Consider the following 20,452-nt stretch of genomic DNA (forward strand, 5'->3'; position numbering starts at 1 on the left):
AGGGTATATGTAACAAGTCCAGTCCTCCTGCCCTGCTTCCAGGACCTCCTCTGTCACAGTACTCAGCAATTCAGCTCTGATTAATCAAAGCAGCATTGCTGAGTTGCTGAGTACACAGAGAAAGTTCTGACAGCTGGAGCTGTCAAAGAAAAGCTGTCTGGCAATGTTTATCAACATCATTGCTCAAACATGAATACAGAAACGTACAAAGAAACAATGTTTCCGTTTGTATCTTTTTGTTTATTCACCTACAGATCAAAGAGATCAACTTCTCAATCTGCAGATGCAGATGCAGTCAGTTAAAGCGACCTGAAAAAAAAGTTTTGTTTGTTTTTTTAATTATACGTTCCTCTGTTTAACCCCCTTTTATAGTATATATTGCCAAACGTTTTGGGATGCCTGCCTTTACAAGCACATGAACTTTAATGGCATCCCAGTCTTAGTCTGTAGGGTTCAATGTTGAGGTGGCCCACCCTTTGCAGCTATAACAGCTTCAACTCTTCTGGGAAGGCTCTCTATGGAGTGTGTCTATGGGAATGTTTGACTATTCTTCCAGAAGCGCATTTGTGAGGTCAGGAACTGATGTTGGACGAGAAGGCCTGGCTCGCAGTCTCCACTCTAATTTATCCCAAAGGTGTTCTATCGTGTTGAGGTCAGGACTCTGTACAGGCCAGTCAAGTTCCTCCACCCCAAACCCGCTCATCCATGTCTTTATGGATCTTTCTTTGTGCACTGGTGTCATGTTGAAACAGGAAGGGGCCATCCCCAAACTCTTCCCACAAAGTTGGGAGCATGAAATTGTCCAAAATGTCCTGGTATGCTGGTGCCTTAAGAGTTCCCTTCACTGGAACTAGGGGGTCAAGCCCAACCCCTAAAAAACAACCCCACACCATAATTTCTCCTCCACCAAACTTTACACTTGGCACAATGCAATCAGGCAAATACAGTTCTCCTGGCAACCGCCAAACCAAGACATGTCCATCAGATTACCAGAAAGAGAAGCGTGATTCATCACTCCAGAGAATACGTCTCCACTGCACTGGAGTCCAGTGGTGGCATGCGTAACACCACTGCATCTGACATTTTGCATTGCACTTGGTGATGTAAGACTTGGATGCAGCTGCTCGGCCATGAAAACCCATTCCATGAAGCTCTCTACACGCTATTGATGTGCTAATCTGAAGGCTACACAAAGTTTAGAGGTCTTTAGCTGCTGCCTCTACAGACAGTTGGCGACTTCTTCACACTGTGCACTTCAGCATGTGCTTACCCTGCTGTCATTTTACGTGGCCTACTACTTCGTGGCTGAGTTGTTGTTGTTCCCAGTTGCTTCCACAGTGATATTACCACTAACAATGATCATGGAATATTTGGTAGCGAGGAAAATTCAAAGATGGACTTACTGCACAGGTGGCAACCTATCATGGTACGATGCATGTATTCACTAAGCTCCTGAGAGCAACCGATTTTTCACAAATGTTTGTAGAAGCACTCTGCATGCCTAGGTGCTTGATTGTTACAGCTGTGGCCTTGGGGTTTATTGGAACACCTGAATCCAATGATTTGGAGGGGTATCTCAATACTTTGGCAATATAGTGTGTGTGTGTATATATATATATATATATATATATATATATATATATATATATATTTACATTACATTTTTATCTTAAGTAATGACAAAGTTATCGCCAGGCCCGTAGGGGAAATGTAACAATTGCTCTCGTCCTTAGGGGGTGATCAGGTGCGAGAGGCAAAGTGGTGCGTCGGATGCAGTTGTGTAAAGCCTGAAGGTTTTTTACCTGCATTCATTCTATGCATGAAGTTAAAAAACCTTCAGTAGCAGCTTTCCCTTGAGCTCCCCTAATACTTACCCGAGCCCAATCCTGATCCTGATCCCAATCCAGTGATGTGCAAGAGATGCTGCTGTCCAGACTCTCTGCCTCCTCATTAGCTCAGAGAGAGCATTGGCTCCTGCTGCTGTCAATCACAGCCAGTAAGGAGAGAGTGGGGCCAAGCTCGGGAGTGAGCACCATGAGTGTCCTCATAGCAAGTGTCCTTTCTGAGGGCACTTGGCTGGGGGAGAAGCCCAGAGTGCCAGCAGGGGACCTGAGAAGAGGAGGATCTGGGCTGCTCTGTGCAAAACCCTTGCAAAGAGCAGGAAATTAAAACATGTTTGTTATTTTTGTTTTAAAATGTAAGCCTTTTGTATCACTTTAAGCCAATGTGAATGCAAAAAGCTGCTTAAAACAACTTAAAAGCAACCTGCAACAACTCCTTGAGATAAATTGGAGCACCTAAAAGCACACCCCATTGGACATTTTTCTCAGTCTTCCATAAGCTCAGTGATTCACAGTGAACTGCTGCTGGACAAGTTGTACATTGGTAAAAAACTAATGATAGAAGATGAATAGGGTCAACCTTGTGCAGTCTCTGTCCACTGTATCAACACAATGCATAATAAGCAACTACATGCAAACACATTTGATAGGAAGCAAATTACTGGCAGCAAAAAAGGGTAGGCTAAAAAAAAAACCCAGTGAACCAGAAAAAACAAACATTGTGAACAGTCCAATAGAAGACTGACTGAAAATACACAAACCTTTCATTCATAGTAATGGAGAAAAAAGGATAATGTTTAAATTCAGGTTCATTTTCTGTACATAGTTTTATGTGATACAGGCAGATTCACATTAACACAGTAGAGGTGGTATGTTGCTGTTCAATGATTACCTGAACACCAGCTGGCAGCTTCCTGGCCAATGGGATACTGGTTCATTAAACTATCAGACACAGAGAATGCATTATTTCTTTTTCATTGCAGCCATTACTATGGCAGGCAGCTTGTAAGCTAACTAAAGCCATAAAATGAGTCTGAAGTCATCACACTTTATTGGATTTTACTGCTGACTGACCTGAGGCAAAATGCAACACCAAGTGTTCTACCTATTAAGCAACATGTTGTACCAGTGTTTAAAAGAAAATGCCAGCTAGGTAGAACACAGATCTATAAATTATTACAAGATTTAAAAAAACCCACAACTTTACAATAGGTATTGTGCAAATGTAATCACCTTATGGCCAAAGGGCCTATATTGTACTCAAGTCAACGCCTGCCTCTACAAGGGAACAGAATCATCTGCATGGCAATAGCAGTTATTACCTTTCAAAGTATTATTTAATGACTATGTTATTTCAAATTAATATTTTAGGAGATTAAATTCAAAGAGCCTAATGAATCACAAACAATCTGACTTTAAAAAGAACAATCCACGGCTTGTTTTCAGGTTGTCTGAGGTTTTCCATTGCAGGATGGAATTACATTAGTCAGAAACATCTAATGGCAGTAAATGTTTAATGTCATTACTTCCATATGCACAGGTTTGTGACTAACATGACGTTCATGATTAACACTAATAGGTGGGGGAAAAAACATGATGACGTCAGACAGGGACTTGTACATGCCATAGTTTTCAAGACATACAATTCCATCCTCACATTGTTCAGCAGATATTCCACTGAGGAAAACACTGCTCTCTAAGTGCATCATCCTGTTAATATGAAATATGAAAATCTAATTTGTAACTGCCAAGTGACTTCACAGCAAAAGCCAGAAAATCTCTGTGATTTTACATATTTAAACTTGATTCCGTCTTGTGTGAAATTAGCTCACGATGAGACTCCTCACTGTCTCTGTTGCAGTAATTGCAAGTGGAACATCGATACTCCCGCTTTGTTTATTCAGAAATGAATCTTCAGAAAACAATGGCACAAGATGGATTATGACTTTTGTACAGAAGGGTTAACAAATAGGAAACCAGTTTGCTTTTGGGCATATTTTCATTCTTTTATTTCTCATTGTTTCCAAAGATTTAGGTTCATGCATTTTTATTTTATTTACTTATAACATATTTATTAAACCAATAAACATTTATTACACAATGTACTTAGGGCTATTGTTGGGCTCAATGTTAGAGTCGAACGTAAGCTCTACTTGAATATCTGCTGTTCGTGTGTTCGCCAAACAGGGCGTTCGGAGGTCTGTTCACCAGTCGAGCACCCCACAATGCACTGCGCTCTCACAGTGCATTGTGAGAGCCATGATTGGCCAAAGCAATGCATCTGACCTGGCCAATCTGAGCACAATGCACTGTAAGAGCCATGATTGGCCAAGGTCACGGTAACTTTGACCAATTATGGCTCACAGGTAAGTTCACACCCCAAACTATATAAGGCTGCTTACACTGCAGATTTATGCAGTGTGTTGCTGGACACTGCTGAAGAAAGTGGGGAGAATAGTCTCCCCAAAAATAAATAAATAATAATTTAAAAAAACAAAACAAAAATAATACAAAAAATACACTAAAAAAGAAACAATGTGGTCACAACGGTGAGTGTTCCTCCCGACCGTCAATCTGCTATAGGCAGGGCGGGAAGGTGTTAAAGGGGTACACTGATGCTAATAAGCCCCCCTGCCCGCAGACCCTCACAACCACTGGGCATGAGTGCATACACAGGAGTTACATCATCCAATGGCCAAAAAGGAGTATTATGGGACCCATAAGAAGGGGAGATATTGTTGGTGGATAAAGTGGTGGCTGTAGGCTTTATGTTTGAATTGGGAGGAGGCACACTGAGAGATTAGTTGGCATAATGTCAATTTGCTCTGCATGCTTGTGTATTATGGCAAAAGCTCACTCACCCATACCAAGATATAGTTCTGTTTTAAAGCCCAAATGAACCCTCATAATTTATTACTGTAATGCAACCTGTTATTTTTTAACTGCTAAGTGTTTCAACGAGGTTTAAAATACTTTGTGTTGGCAGCATGTACTGTAGGAGAGTCAAACCGTGGCTCTGTAACACAAAGCAGCAAGTCACCTTTCCCATGGTCTTACATGCACCCCAAACTCTGCTCCAATCAATTGTACTGTTCAGGGTGTAGTAGAGGTAAACAAAATTCAGATGAAGCTGTCACATAGATTTTATTTCCACATTTATAATACATTTAAGAGAACTTAAAGGGAAATTCCAGTCAAATTCTGACTACGACTAAATGTACACCCACCCCAATCTAAGACTGTTCTATCTACCCTGTAAAAGAAAAGATGTCTATACTTACCTATTCTGAAGTCACTCCAGGCCAATCACATGACTGGCTTCCAGTGCCAGCTTCAGTGTAGAGGAGAGACAGCAACAACGGCTTCAGAGCTTGGGTGGTGACTTCACTTATAGGCTTACTATGGGGCAGCCATTGTCAACTATCCTTCCCACTGGAAGCCAGTCAGGTCATTAGGGGCTTCAGAATAGGTAAGTATAGACATCTTTTCTGTTGCAGGGTAGATAGAATAGTCTTAGACTGGGGGTGGAAATAGACTTAGTTTTATTTAGAATTTGACTGGAATTACACTTTAAGTTTTAAAGTCAGTGAGGACTGTGGGAATACATCACAAATTGAAGGCATAGTTTACCTTTACTAAAAAACTGCCTATGCAGATAAGGGACATCTGTAGATAAAACTCTGAGCTCAGAGTTTGAGAGCTCACTCCTCTGATAGTGAGGATGAGCAGTAAAAGCTGGGTCTTGCTTAGCAACACCCTAGCAACATCCTTGGAATTTTCAGGTCAGGCTTCATGAGGTACATTCAAGTAAGAAGAAATGAGGGGGGTGTAATCAGCGCAAGCACTGCTAGAAGTCCTGGGTAATCCTGGTATGGGGTAATGGTGGTAGCTATGGCTGTAAGATGAGCATGGGGGTCCATGTAGCACTGAGGGCAAGGCAGCCTGCTTGAAAAGGAGCACACATCGGCCTTCCACGGCCAGTGCATGCTCTGAAACGCGTCGCAGTGCACCTTGGGTATCTGACGTCATCACGGCCATGCCGCCGCTGCGTTCCAGCGTGTGTTCCACCCGGCTCTGAGGGAGGACGTGCACGCCGGCCGGCCTCACCGCGGTTCCCCTCCAGCCACCACGCTGCTCCAGCGGCACGTTGACCTCTCCATACCCTACACAGATGACAGCTCTTCACCATGGATACCCACCTTACTGTTGGTCACCAATTAACCACGGTATTTATGCTTCTAATTATCTTATCTATGCGAGTGTTCCTACCTATATACCTAAATAAAGAGACATATTGCACTTAGAGGCGCTTCTCTCCTTCTTTCATGAGGTACATAACTGGCCTACGCCTATAGCAAGGACATTATTTAAAGGATAAGTTGACCTTTTAAAAAAAAATAATAAATGCACATTTTTTGCAGGTAAAATAAATATGCATTTATTATTTTTTATTTCTGGAGCCTCTAAAGCATTGTGCCAGCGATTAGCAGATTGCTGGTGTTATGCTGGTCTCCCTCTGACCTGTCAGTGTATCTGCTTGCTCGTACATCCTGTATGAGCAAACAGATACTTACTGACAATGAACTACCTGTGGAGCACCGTGGTAGTTCATTGAGAACTACAAGCTGACAGCCGCAAAGGATGTCAGGACTTGTAGTGCTCTCATTCACAGAACACAGATCACAGGAGCCCCGCGAGGCCACGTTTTTTAAAATTGTGACAACTAGCGAGGGAGAAGATCCCCCACTAGCTGTCACAACGGGATCAGGGAGGTGCATGGGTTGGACTGATTGTAACATGTTACTTGTTGCACCCTAAATATGGGTGTAACGTGTTACGAAAGGTGAACTTATCCTATACTCCTAATCAACGCTGCACAGTTTGTTTTTATCTACAGATGCCCCTTATCCGCATAGGCAGTTTTTTTGGTAAAGGTGAACTTATCCATTACAAGTTATTACAACAATTATTATCAAATCAATAATTTTCTCACATATTTTGACGCTCATAATTAGAGATGAGCGAATCGAACTAGGCGAACCGGAATTCGAGTCGAATTTCAGGAAATATTCGATTCGTGTCGAAACCGAAATTTTGCCTACTTCGGGTGCGCGAATCGAACATTTCCCGATCAGCCGGCAAAAGTGTCCCTGCAGTGAGCTCCGCTATTTCTGACAGTTCTCTGACAGAAGGAACACATGTTTAGCGGTTGAAACATTGTATCTATTAGTTTACATTTAGGATACAGATGTTTCAACCACTGTACATGTGAAGAAGTTGTGAGAGAACTGTCAGAAATAGAGGAACTCTGCACATACACTTTTTGCCGGCTTGGAATTATTCTTCTTTTCATCCTACTTCTTCTTCTTCTTCATCCTCAGAAGAAGAGGATGAGGATGAGGATGAAGAAGAAGAAGAAGAAGAAGAAGAAGAAGAAGAAGAAGTAGGATGAAAAGAAGAATAATTCCAAGCCGGCAAAAAGTGTATGTGCAGAGTTCCTCTATTTCTGACAGTTCTCTCACAGCTTCTTCACATGTACAGCGGTTGAAACATCTGTATCCTAAATGGAAACTAATAGATACAATTTGTATCTATTAGTTTCCATTTAGGATACAGATATTTCAACCGCTGTACATGTGAAGAAGCTGTGAGAGAACTGTCAGAAATAGAGGAACTCTGCACATACACTTTTTGCCGGCATGGAATTATTCTTCTTTTCATTATACTTCTTCTTCTTCTTCTTCTTCTTCTTCTTCTTCTTCTTCTTCTTCTTCTTCTTCTTCTTCTTCCTCATCCTCATCTTCTGAGGATGAGGATGAAGAAAAAGAAGAAGAAGAAGTAGGATGAAAAGAAGAATAATTCCAAGCCGGCAAAAAGTGTATGTGCAGAGTTCCTCTATTCTGCAGATACACTTAGAGGAGCTCTGCAGATACACTTAGAGGAGCTCTGCACATACACTTTTTGCCGGCTTGGAATTAATCTTATTTTCATCCTACTTCTTCTTCTTCTTCTTCTTCTTCATCCTCATCCTCATCCTCAGAAGAAGAAGAGGATGAGGATGAGGATGAAGAAGAAGAAGAAGAAGTAGGATGAAAATAAGAATAATTCCAAACCGGAAAAAAGTGTATGTGCAGAGCTCCTCTAAGTGTATCTGCAGAGCTCCTCTAAGTGTATCTGCAGAATAGAGGAACTCTGCACATACACTTTTTGCCGGAAACCGCTGTATGGAGTGAATGTCCCAGAACTGTCAGAAATAGACTATTTATGACAGTTCTGGGACATTCACTGCATACAGCTGTTTTAACCGCTGTATGGAGGGAATGTCATGGAACTGTCAGAAATAGACTATTAATGACAGTTGTGGGACTGTCCTTCCATACAGCGGTTGAAACATTGTATGTATTTGTTTCCATAAATGGATCCATTTATGGAAACAAATACATACAATGTTTCAACCGCTGTATGGAAGGACAGTCCCAGAACTGTCATTAATAGTCTATTTCTGACAGTTCCATGACATTCCCTCCATACAGCGGTTAAAACAGCTGTATGGAGTGAATGTCCCAGATCTGTCAGAAATAGACTATTTATGACAGTTCTGGGACATTCACTGCATACAGCTGTTTTAACCGCTGTATGGAGGGAATGTCATGGAACTGTCAGAAATAGACTATTAATGACAGTTGTGGGACTGTCCTTCCATACAGCGGTTGAAACATTGTATGTATTTGTTTCCATAAATGGATCCATTTATGGAAACAAATACATACAATGTTTCAACCGCTGCATGGAAGGACAGTCCCACAACTGTCATTAATAGTCTATTTCTGACAGTTCCATGACATTCCCTCCATACAGCGGTTAAAACAGCTGTATGGAGTGAATGTCCCAGATCTATCAGAAATAGACTATTTATGACAGTTCTGGGACATTCACTGCATACAGCTGTTTTAACCGCTGTATGGAGGGAATGTCATGGAACTGTCAGAAATAGACTATTAATGACAGTTGTGGGACTGTCCTTCCATACAGCGGTTGAAACATTGTATGTATTTGTTTCCGTATGTATTTGTTTCCATAAATGGATCCATTTATGGAAACAAATACATACAATGTTTCAACCGCTGTATGGAAGGACAGTCCCACAACTGTCATTAATAGTCTATTTCTGACAGTTCCATGACATTCCCTCCATACAGCGGTTAAAACAGCTGTATGGAGTGAATGTCCCAGATCTGTCAGAAATAGACTATTTATGACAGTTCTGGGACATTCACTGCATACAGCTGTTTTAACCGCTGTATGGAGGGAATGTCATGGAACTGTCAGAAATAGACTATTAATGACAGTTGTGGGACTGTCCTTCCATACAGCGGTTGAAACATTGTATGTATTTGTTTCCATAAATGGATCCATTTATGGAAACAAATACATACAATGTTTCAACCGCTGCATGGAAGGACAGTCCCACAACTGTCATTAATAGTCTATTTCTGACAGTTCCATGACATTCCCTCCATACAGCGGTTAAAACAGCTGTATGGAGTGAATGTCCCAGATCTGTCAGAAATAGACTATTTATGACAGTTCTGGGACATTCACTGCATACAGCTGTTTTAACCGCTGTATGGAGGGAATGTCATGGAACTGTCAGAAATAGACTATTAATGACAGTTGTGGGACTGTCCTTCCATACAGCGGTTGAAACATTGTATGTATTTGTTTCCGTATGTATTTGTTTCCATAAATGGATCCATTTATGGAAACAAATACATACAATGTTTCAACCGCTGTATGGAAGGACAGTCCCACAACTGTCATTAATAGTCTATTTCTGACAGTTCCATGACATTCCCTCCATACAGCGGTTAAAACAGCTGTATGGAGTGAATGTCCCAGATCTGTCAGAAATAGACTATTTATGACAGTTCTGGGACATTCACTGCATACAGCTGTTTTAACCGCTGTATGGAGGGAATGTCATGGAACTGTCAGAAATAGACTATTAATGACAGTTGTGGGACTGTCCTTCCATACAGCGGTTGAAACATTGTATGTATTTGTTTCCATAAATGGATCCATTTATGGAAACAAATACATACAATGTTTCAACCGCTGCATGGAAGGACAGTCCCAGAACTGTCATTAATAGTCTATTTCTGACAGTTCCATGACATTCCCTCCATACAGCGGTTAAAACAGCTGTATGGAGTGAATGTCCCAGATCTGTCAGAAATAGACTATTTATGACAGTTCTGGGACATTCACTGCATACAGCTGTTTTAACCGCTGTATGGAGGGAATGTCATGGAACTGTCAGAAATAGACTATTAATGACAGTTGTGGGACTGTCCTTCCATACAGCGGTTGAAACATTGTATGTATTTGTTTCCATAAATGGATCCATTTATGGAAACAAATACATACAATGTTTCAACCGCTGCATGGAAGGACAGTCCCACAACTGTCATTAATAGTCTATTTCTGACAGTTCCATGACATTCCCTCCATACAGCGGTTAAAACAGCTGTATGGAGTGAATGTCCCAGATCTATCAGAAATAGACTATTTATGACAGTTCTGGGACATTCACTGCATACAGCTGTTTTAACCGCTGTATGGAGGGAATGTCATGGAACTGTCAGAAATAGACTATTAATGACAGTTGTGGGACTGTCCTTCCATACAGCGGTTGAAACATTGTATGTATTTGTTTCCATAAATGGATCCATTTATGGAAACAAATACATACAATGTTTCAACCGCTGCATGGAAGGACAGTCCCAGAACTGTCATTAATAGTCTATTTCTGACAGTTCCATGACATTCCCTCCATACAGCGGTTAAAACAGCTGTATGGAGTGAATGTCCCAGATCTGTCAGAAATAGACTATTTATGACAGTTCTGGGACATTCACTGCATACAGCTGTTTTAACCGCTGTATGGAGGGAATGTCATGGAACTGTCAGAAATAGACTATTAATGACAGTTGTGGGACTGTCCTTCCATACAGCGGTTGAAACATTGTATGTATTTGTTTCCATAAATGGATCCATTTATGGAAACAAATACATACAATGTTTCAACCGCTGCATGGAAGGACAGTCCCAGAACTGTCATTAATAGTCTATTTCTGACAGTTCCATGACATTCCCTCCATACAGCGGTTAAAACAGCTGTATGGAGTGAATGTCCCAGATCTGTCAGAAATAGACTATTTATGACAGTTCTGGGACATTCACTGCATACAGCTGTTTTAACCGCTGTATGGAGGGAATGTCATGGAACTGTCAGAAATAGACTATTAATGACAGTTCTGGGACTGTCCTTCAATGCAGCGGTTGAAACATTGTATGTATTTGTTTCCATAAATGGATCCATTTATGGAAACAAATACATACAATGTTTCAACCGCTGCATGGAAGGACAGTCCCAGAACTGTCATTAATAGTCTATTTCTGACAGTTCTATGACATTCCCTCCATACAGCGGTTGAAACCGCTGTATGGAGTGAATGTCCCAGAACTGTCAGAAATAGACAGAAACTGTCACAGAACTGTCCTTCTTCTCATCCTTCTCCTTCTTCTCATCCTTCTTCTCATCCTTCTTCTCATCCTTCTCCTTCTTCTCATCCTTCTCCTTCTTCTCATCCTTCTCCTTCTGCTCATCCTTCTTCTCATCCTTCTCCTTCTTCTCATCCTTCTCCTTCTCCTTCTTCTCATCCTTCTCCTTCTCCTTCTTCTCATCCTTCTTCTTCTGCTTCTCCTTCTCCTTCTTCTCATCCTTCTCCTTCTTCTCATCCTTCTCCTTCTTCTCATCCTTCTCCTTCTCCTTCTTCTCATCCTTCTCCTTCTCCTTCTCATCCTTCTCCTTCTTCTCATCCTTCTCCTTCTCCTTCTTCTCATCCTTTTTCTTCTCATCCTTCTCCTTCTCCTTCTTCTCATCCTTCTCCTTCTTCTCATCCTTCTCCTTCTTCTCATCCTTCTCCTTCTTCTCATCCTTCTCCTTCTTCTCATCATTCTCCTTCTTCTCATCCTTCTCCTTCTTCTCATCCTTCTTCTTCTCATCCTTCTCCTCCTTCTTCTCATCCTTCTTCTCATCCTTCTTCTTCTCATCCTTCTCCTTCTTCTCATCCTTCTCCTTCTCCTTCTTCTCATCCTTCTCCTTCTTCTCATCCTTCTCCTTCTTCTCATCCTTCTCCTTCTCCTTCTTCTCTTCCTTCTCCTTCTTATCATCCTTCTCCTTCTTCTCATCATTCTCCTTCTTCTCATCCTTCTCCTTCTTCTCATCCTTCTTCTTCTCATCCTTTTCCTTCTTCTCATCCTTCTTCTTCTCATCCTTCTCCTTCTTCTCATCCTTCTTCTTCTCATCCTTCTCTTTCTTCTCATCCTTCTCCTTCTCCTTCTTCTCATCCTTCTCCTTCTTCTCATCCTTCTCCTTCTTCTCATCCTTCTTCTTCTCATCCTTCTCCTTCTCATCCTTCTCCTTCTTCTCATCCTTCTCCTTCTCCTTCTTCTCATCCTTCTCCTTCTCCTTCTTCTCATCCTTCTCCTTCTCCTTCTCCTTCTTCTCATCCTTCTCCTTCTTCTCATCCTTCTCCTTCTTCTCATCCTTCTCCTTCTCCTTCTTCTCATCCTTCTCCTTCTCCTTCGTCTCATCCTTCTCCTTCTCCTTCTCCTTCCTCATCTCCAAGGGCATTTAAATTAAAGGTACAGTGTTCTGCACTAATTTAAAGGCTCTCTGAAGCCTAGAAACCCTTTAAATAAGTCATCTTCGTAGCGGAGAAATTCGCATCGAATCGAATTTCACACTGGAATTCGCCGAATCAGCCGAATCGAATTTTTCATTTCTTCGCTCATCTCTACTCATAATACACCCGCAGTACAGCTGGCTTGACCGAAGCTATACTCTCACAAGCTGAGCTGCCACTAGGGACTGATTCCTACTTCCAGTCGCTTTATCAAAAATAACCACAAGCTGGAACATTTTAAAATGTTGTTTATTAGTGGAGGCATGGTTCTGAAGAAAAATAATGTTTTCTATGAACATATAGCAGGAAATGAAGCCTGTTTCTGACAACATCATCCTGTGATTTTTTTTAGACAGCCTACTATTATAGAAAATGTAGTTCTCTCCAACTGTGAACTTTTCCATTAACTAGCTGCTTTCACTAGAAAAAAAATGAATTGGTCATAAGCTGATATGCTGTATGTTTTGTCTAAATCGTCCCCACTCTAATAAAGAAACAACAACAAAAACATACAAAAAAGTACAAGATGTGAACCACTGTCTGCTAACATGTCTGCTACCTATATTAAAATATTAATTATGATTTGTTTATTTAATAATTAATTACAGGTACTTATATAGCGCTGTCAATTTTCACAGCACTTTACGCATGTGCCCTGTGCATTCACATCCGTCCCTAACCCTCAAGGGGCATTAGGTCCTTAACTCACATTCATTCATACACATACTAGGGCCAATTTAGACAGGATCCAATTCACCTACCAGCATGTCTTTGGAGTGTGGGAGGAATCTGGAGTACTCGGAGGAAAACCACACAGGTGCAGGAAGAACATACAAACGCCAGGCAGGTGGTGCCATGGTTGGGATTCAATCCAATGACTTTAGTACTGCCTGATAAACCACTTCATGCAGGCCAACAATAATGTGAAAATGTTTCTTTCTTCCTCTATTTCATCTTTCAGTCTCTCCCATTTTCCCCCCTTTTTTTCTACTCACTTCTGTCTCTCTCTCTTTGCCTTAAGTGGAACCTTCATATTTTTGGGAGCAGTGCTCCCGGTCTGTTGCATACTCAGATCCTAGCTTTCCTTTTACCATTGTATCCCCTCATATTTTTCCATGGTTCCTTGTAACATGTTTCTATCTGATACTCCCCCTTTCCTTTAGGACATTTTTTCCTGTATTCATATATGCCTGTATATGTACATGGATTCTCCTAAGATTGTTTTTTTCTTTTGTCTATGAAAATTATTAAAATGTTTGAACAAGAAAATGTTTCTTAGACCGCCCAAAGACAGTTAGAATGAACCAGCCAAGATTCGAACCATGTACAGTATGGGCAGGCTGAATGTACCAAGTTGATTGATTGATCAGCTTGGGTACAACCAGTCTGACAGATTTTACATGCAATTATAACTAGCGGCTAGTATAGCAACTAGCAATACTCACTGTCTACTCCCGGCTTGGATGACTCCCTCCCGCCCCCCGTCGGGAGAAAATAAAATAGCTTGGTGGGAGGGATTCCCCGTCAACACTGTAAACCTGTGGTTGCAAGAAAGAAATTCTCTCTGTGTATGCTTTAGTGTTGGATAGAGTAGGGAAGTGTTAGCGCCTCTGTCATGTTTTATTGACTGTCCATCTTCCTACTAGAGACATGTTCCCTCACTTATTGTTCTGCTGGCACCATGAGAACCAAATTTCCCCCACAAGCTTGAAAGAAAATCTTGCAGAGCTTCCAGCCATTCCTTAATCCACTAAAAAAGTTTTCATTGTTGCCCATTGGAGAGTATACTCTCATTTCCTGCTATTGCGACACCACAGGAAGGGAGGTAAAATCTCTCCCCTGCAAAGCAATAAAAACTCAACAGAGGTAAATGTGCTTTTATATATATATATATATATATATATATATATATACATACACACTGTATATCCTACTTTCTTATCTAATGTACAAATGTGTTTTGCATTTAAAGAATGTTTGTTCACTACCAGGGGTGGACTGACCATTCGAGTACTCGGGCACTCGGGCACTCGGGCCCGGGGTCAGTAGGGGGCCCCATGAAATGCCCCAGGTACCTTTTTATAGGCTTTTTTTTTAATGTGGGCAAGGACATAGGGGTTCCATGATCCCCTATTGCCCGGGGGCCCCATGAGTTGTCAGTCCGCCCCTGTTAACTACAACATATAATGTACATTTTCATATAGACAACTGGTTTTCTTCTGTAGTAAGTGCTGTTCAGCCCTACAAATTTTAAATGTAATGTGCACTGTTTCCTACGGTAATGCGTCCTTTACTTAATGTAACATAAGTCCGAACCATAAACACCTTAATATGCCTGTTCCTTTCTGTACATCCAGCTGAATATTTGGGACAACTTGTAATACTATATCATAGAATTAACAGACGTTAAACAGGTCATGTATGTGTGTCAGTTATTAGGTTACATTGCAACCACATTAGTAAGCATTACATGGGCTATAGGCTGGCAGAAAAAAAGTCACTGACATTGAGAAACAGGGGTTTATGGATTAAGAGTCTTATCATAGATTACAGGGATGAAAATTCCTATGCAGAAAATATTTTATTAGCACACACGAACCATCTACAGTTTCATTTTAATTAGGCTTGCTAAGAATGTAAAAATAATAAAAAATATGTTTTAGTACAGCAATGGTTCTCATAGATGGATTACACATATAAAGAATTCATAGATGTAGCCTTGACAACATGCAAAGTACAGCAACACACAGAAACCAATAACAAGTTACCTTTTACCAGCTCCATTAAATAGAAATCAATTTCATTGCAATGACTTGCCCTTTACAGTTGCTTTTTAAATAAAGTCCAGTTTAACCACCTCAATACCGGGCACTTTTACCCTCTTCCTGCCCAGACCAATTTTCAGCTTTCAGTGCTCTCACATTTTGAATAACAATTACTCAGTCATTGTACCCAAATTAAATTTTTATCATTTTTTTCACAGAAATAGAGCTTCCTTTTGGTGGTATTTGATCACCATTGGGTTTTTTATTTATTTTTTTATATAAGTGAAAAAATAGTGAAAATTTTAAAGAAACCCTGATACTTTCTACTTTCTGTTATTAAAAATATATCCAATAAAATTTTAGAAAAAATTTAGCCCAGAATGTATTCAGCTGCATGTCTTCGGTAAAAAAAAAATAGATGTATAAAATAAATGATCAAAGACTGAAAATTAAAAAAAAACAACAATAGTTTCTACTTTATAAAACATCACCAATAAAAAAAATCTTCAGAAATTTAGGCCAAAATGTATTCTGGTACATGTCTTTGGTAAAAAACAAAAATCCCCATAAATATATTAATTGGTTTGTGTGAAAGTTATAGCTTCTTCAAACTATGGTATAGATAATGGAAGCTATGCAGCTACATAGCTATGCCACTATACTAGTGATGGCGGTGATCAGCAACTTGCAGCAGGACAGTGATAGCGTGGCAGAAATCAGGTACTCTCACATTTTGAATGACAATTAGTCATTGTGCCCAAATTAAGTTTTTATAATTTTTTTCACAGAAATAGAGCTTCCTTTTGGTGGTATTTGATCACCATTGGGTTTTTTATTTTTTTTTTATATAAGTGAAAAAATAGTGAAAATTTTAAAGAAACCCTGATACTTTCTACTTTCTGTTATTAAAAATATATCCAATAAAATTAAATTTTAGCATAAATTTAGCCCAGAATGTATTCAGCTGCATGTCTTTGCTAAAAAAAAAATCCCAATAGGTGTATAAAATAAATGATAAAAGACTGAAAATTAAAAAAAAAAAACATTTTCTACTTTCTGATAAAACATAACCAATAAAAAAAAAATCTTCAGAAATTTAGGCCAATATGTATTCTTGTACATGTCTTTGGTAAAAAATAAAAATCCCCATAAATATATTAATTGGTTTGTGCGAAAGTTATTGTATCTACAAACTATAGTATATACAGTCAGGTCCATAAATATTGGGACATCGACACAATTCTAACATTTTTTGCTCTATACACCACCACAATGGATTTGAAATGAAACGAACAAGATGTGCTTTAACTGCAGACTGTCAGCTTTAATTTGAGGGTATTTACATCCAAATCAGGTGAACGGTGTAGGAATTACAACAGTTTACATATGTGCCTCCCACTTTTTAAGGGACCAAAAGTAATGGGACAGAATAATAATCATAAATCAAACTTTCACTTTTTAATACTTGGTTGCAAATCCTTTGCAGTCAATGACAGCCTGAAGTCTGGAACACATAGACATCACCAGACGCTGGGTTTCATCCCTGGTGATGCTCTGCCAGGCCTCTACTGCAACTGTCTTCAGTTCCTGCTTGTTCTTGGGGCATTTTCCCTTCAGTTTTGTCTTCAGCAAGTGAAATGCATGCTCAATCGGATTCAGGTCAGGTGATTGACTTGGCCATTCCACTTCATTCCCTTAAAAAACTCTTTGGTTTCTTTTGCAGTATGCTTTGGGTCATTGTCCATCTGCACTGTGAAGCGGCGTCCAATGAGTTCTGAAGCATTTGGCTGAATATGAGCAGATAATATTCCCAAAACACTTCACAATTCATCCGGCTGCTTTTGTCAGCAGTCACATCATCAATAAATACAAGAGAACCAGTTCCATTGGCAGCCATACATGCCCACGCCATGACACTACCACCACCATGCTTCACTGATGAGGTGTAGGCTTAGGATCATGAGCAGTTCCTTTCCTTCTCCATGCTCTTCTCTTCCCATCACTCTGGTACAAGTTGATCTTGGTCTCATCTGTCCATAGGATGTTGTTCAAGAACTGTGAAGGCTTTTTTAGATATCGTTTGGCAAACTCTAATCTGGCCTTCCTGTTTTTGAGGCTCACCAATGGTTTCCATCTTGTGGTGAACCCTCTGTATTCACTCTGGTGAAGTCTTCTCTTGATTGTTGACTTTGACACACATACACCTACCTTCTGGAGAGTGTTCTTGATCTGGCCAACTGTTGTGAAGGGTGTTTTCTTCACCAGGGAAAGAATTCTTTGGTCATCCACCACAGTTGTTTTCCGTGGTCTTCCGGGTCTTTTGGTGTTGCTGAGCTCACCAGTGCGTTCCTTCTTTTTAAGAATGTTCCAAACAGTTGTTTTGGCCACGCCTAATGTTTTTGCTATCTCTCTGATGGGTTTGTTTTGTTTTTTCAGCCTAATGATGGCTTGCTTCACTGATAGTGACAGCTCTTTGGATCTCATCTTGGGAGTTGACAACAACAGATTCCAAATGCAAATAGCACACTTGAAATGAACTCTGGACCTTTTATCTGCTCATTGTAATTGGAATAATGAGGGAATAACACACACCTGGCCATGGAACAGCTGAGAAGCCAATTGTCCCATTACTTTTGGTCCCTTAACAAGTGGGAGGCACATATGCAAACTGTTGTAATTCCTACACCGTTCACCTGATTTGGATGTACATACCCTCAAATTAAAGCTGACAGTCTGCAGTTAAAGCAAATCTTGTTTGTTTCATTTAAAATCCATTGTGGTGGTGTATAGAGCCAAAAATGTTAGAATTGTGTCGATGTCCCAATACTTATGGACCTGACTGTATATTGGAAGCTTTGCAGCTATGCCACTATAGTAGTGATGGTGCTGATCAGAAACTTGCAGTAGGACTGTAATAGTGTGGCAGAAAGCAGGTGCTAGCTGACGCTGGCTTGGAGGTACGACAACTGAATAACTGACACTGACATCAATAGTGACACTAATACAGTGATTAGTGCAAATAAGTGACCTCATCGCGGCTCAGCCATTCAAACAACTGAAGGCAGTAAACTTGGAAAAAAGACTGTGTGAAGATTGAAGCCCTGTCAGGGCTGCTGGAGGGCTTCGTTTTAAGGTAAGTCTTTAACCTCTTCACGCCGGCCGCACACAAATGTGCGGCCTCCCGGCATCTAGGCCTAGACACTGAGTGGACGCACATTTGTGTGCAATTAAGAAAAACATATATCCTGAGAGCGCGCGCTCTGCGCGCTCCCAGCACACATGTCCGGTACTCACAGAAAGGTCCCGATCTCCTCATTCGATCGGGACCTTTCCCGATCATGTGACCGCTGTGACGGCGAATCACGGCGGTCACATGACCCTAAAACCCCGCTACTTGCTACTACCCACTACCCTAAAACCCCTAAAATACCGTACTTGCAAGAAAAAGTTATGTTTTCAGTAACATGGCCTGAAAGGATCCTAAAATTGAATTTTTTTTCTAGGCTCTTACATGTGGTCTAATCTTCTAATCTAAAAGTATTATTTAGCAAAGAATACATACAGTATCTTACACAGTCGTAGCTTTATTGAACAAATGGTTTCAATTTTCCTTGATTGTAAAACCGTGTGAAGTATGACATCTTGAATGTAGAGTAATGAGAATCAATTATTTTAATCAATGAAATAAGATTAGAGGTGTGGTTTGAATATGCCCTCTCCTATAGCAAAGGAAACTCAGAGTTTGATAACTGACAGAGTATACCCTTGTCAAGAAAAGTTTTCAATAGACCTTTCTTGTGAACCTTTACCCAATCAAAAGATTTTTCATAGGAACTTAGAAGAATTATATTGATGTATAAAGATGGAAAATTTTACGAAAAGAATTTACTAATCCACGATAGGACAAAAGGAGGACACATGTCTGCTGTGCCTGGAAGTGGCCGTTCTGCAAGTATCACAGTAAGAGTTAAAGCCTGCAATGCTGAAGCTGATGCATATGAAAACTAGGTTATGTTCCTGAGGATGCATATCAGCCTCATTCATCACTTCCGGTTTTGCCCCTGACGTCACATCCGGCCTGTTGGAACGTACGCTGGCCACAGATGATAGCAGCGGTGTGAAGAAGGGACCCCCCTAATGAGCTATATGTGTTGGTGCCCCCTTTGGCAGCTGAATCATGTAAGTGCATATTGATCACTTTCTTATTCCCTATTTTTAATAAAAGCTACTGCACTATGAGCATTCTCTCTGGGATTTTTTTCTGAGATGGAGATTTACTAATGGTATATGAAGTGGAAGTGATTCAAAAAGTCTTGGCAGAAGAGAGTGGACATCTGCTCTGATATACAGAAGATCATTTATGCTCGCTGACTACTCTGTTGGCTGACTACTCTATTTGGTGAATGCACATTTTTTTCTAGGCACGGAGGTGGAGCACTGGTGAACTGTGGAAGACGTTTTGGACATGAACACAACATACATGGTGTTTGAGAACTTTTTATGAACACTTGAATGTATTTATGGACATTTAATAATATATTTCACTGTTTATTTTATACAGTATATTTGTCATTTCTTCACAGGTTGATTTATTGGGTCTCGACGAGTGCCTACTCTTATTTTGTTTTTATATGAAAATTAGGGTAACAGCAAAAAACCTGCAGAAATCTCTTCAACTTTGCAAAGTCACTGTTCTTATGCTGACTAAAAAATCAGAGCCCGAGAATGTTGTTCGCTAATAGACACTGCAGAGGAGAATGTTCCTCAACTTTACAAAATACCACTTGGATCTTCAATGGTGCACCTGGGGCAATGTCCTGTGGTGGAATGAGACAAATATTGAAGAGCAGAGGGGTTGATTTATTAAAACTGGAGAGTGCAAATTCTGGTTGCAGCTGTTCATGGTAGCCAACCAGCATCTATCTTCTGTTGTTGTTCACTTAAGTTTTGGCAAAAAAATCTGGAAGCCGATTGGTTTCAATGAGCAGCACCAGATTTTGCATTCTCCAGTCTTAGTAAATCAACCCCTATGTTTGAAGAGAAAAAAAGCACCAGCTGTGGAGCATGGTAGAGGGAGCATTACAAACATTTGGCA

General features: G+C 40.4%; 1 long non-coding RNA gene across 1 annotated transcript in view; it reads left to right on the top strand.

The window, feature by feature from the left end:
- LOC149458431 (uncharacterized) overlaps positions 1-19,869 on the top strand; it is a 95,789-nt gene extending 75,920 nt beyond the window's left edge. The window contains exon 3 of the long non-coding RNA XR_016313432.1: positions 19,260-19,869. This is a non-coding gene — a long non-coding RNA (uncharacterized LOC149458431). The remainder of the gene's footprint in view (positions 1-19,259) is intronic.
- The last annotated feature ends 583 nt before the right edge of the window (positions 19,870-20,452 follow it).

The sequence above is a fragment of the Staurois parvus genome, unplaced genomic scaffold (assembly GCF_062004578.1).
Source record: "Staurois parvus isolate SC_StPar_1 unplaced genomic scaffold, SC_StPar_1.0 ptg000287l, whole genome shotgun sequence".
In the NCBI taxonomy this organism is placed as follows: Eukaryota; Metazoa; Chordata; class Amphibia; order Anura; family Ranidae; genus Staurois; species Staurois parvus.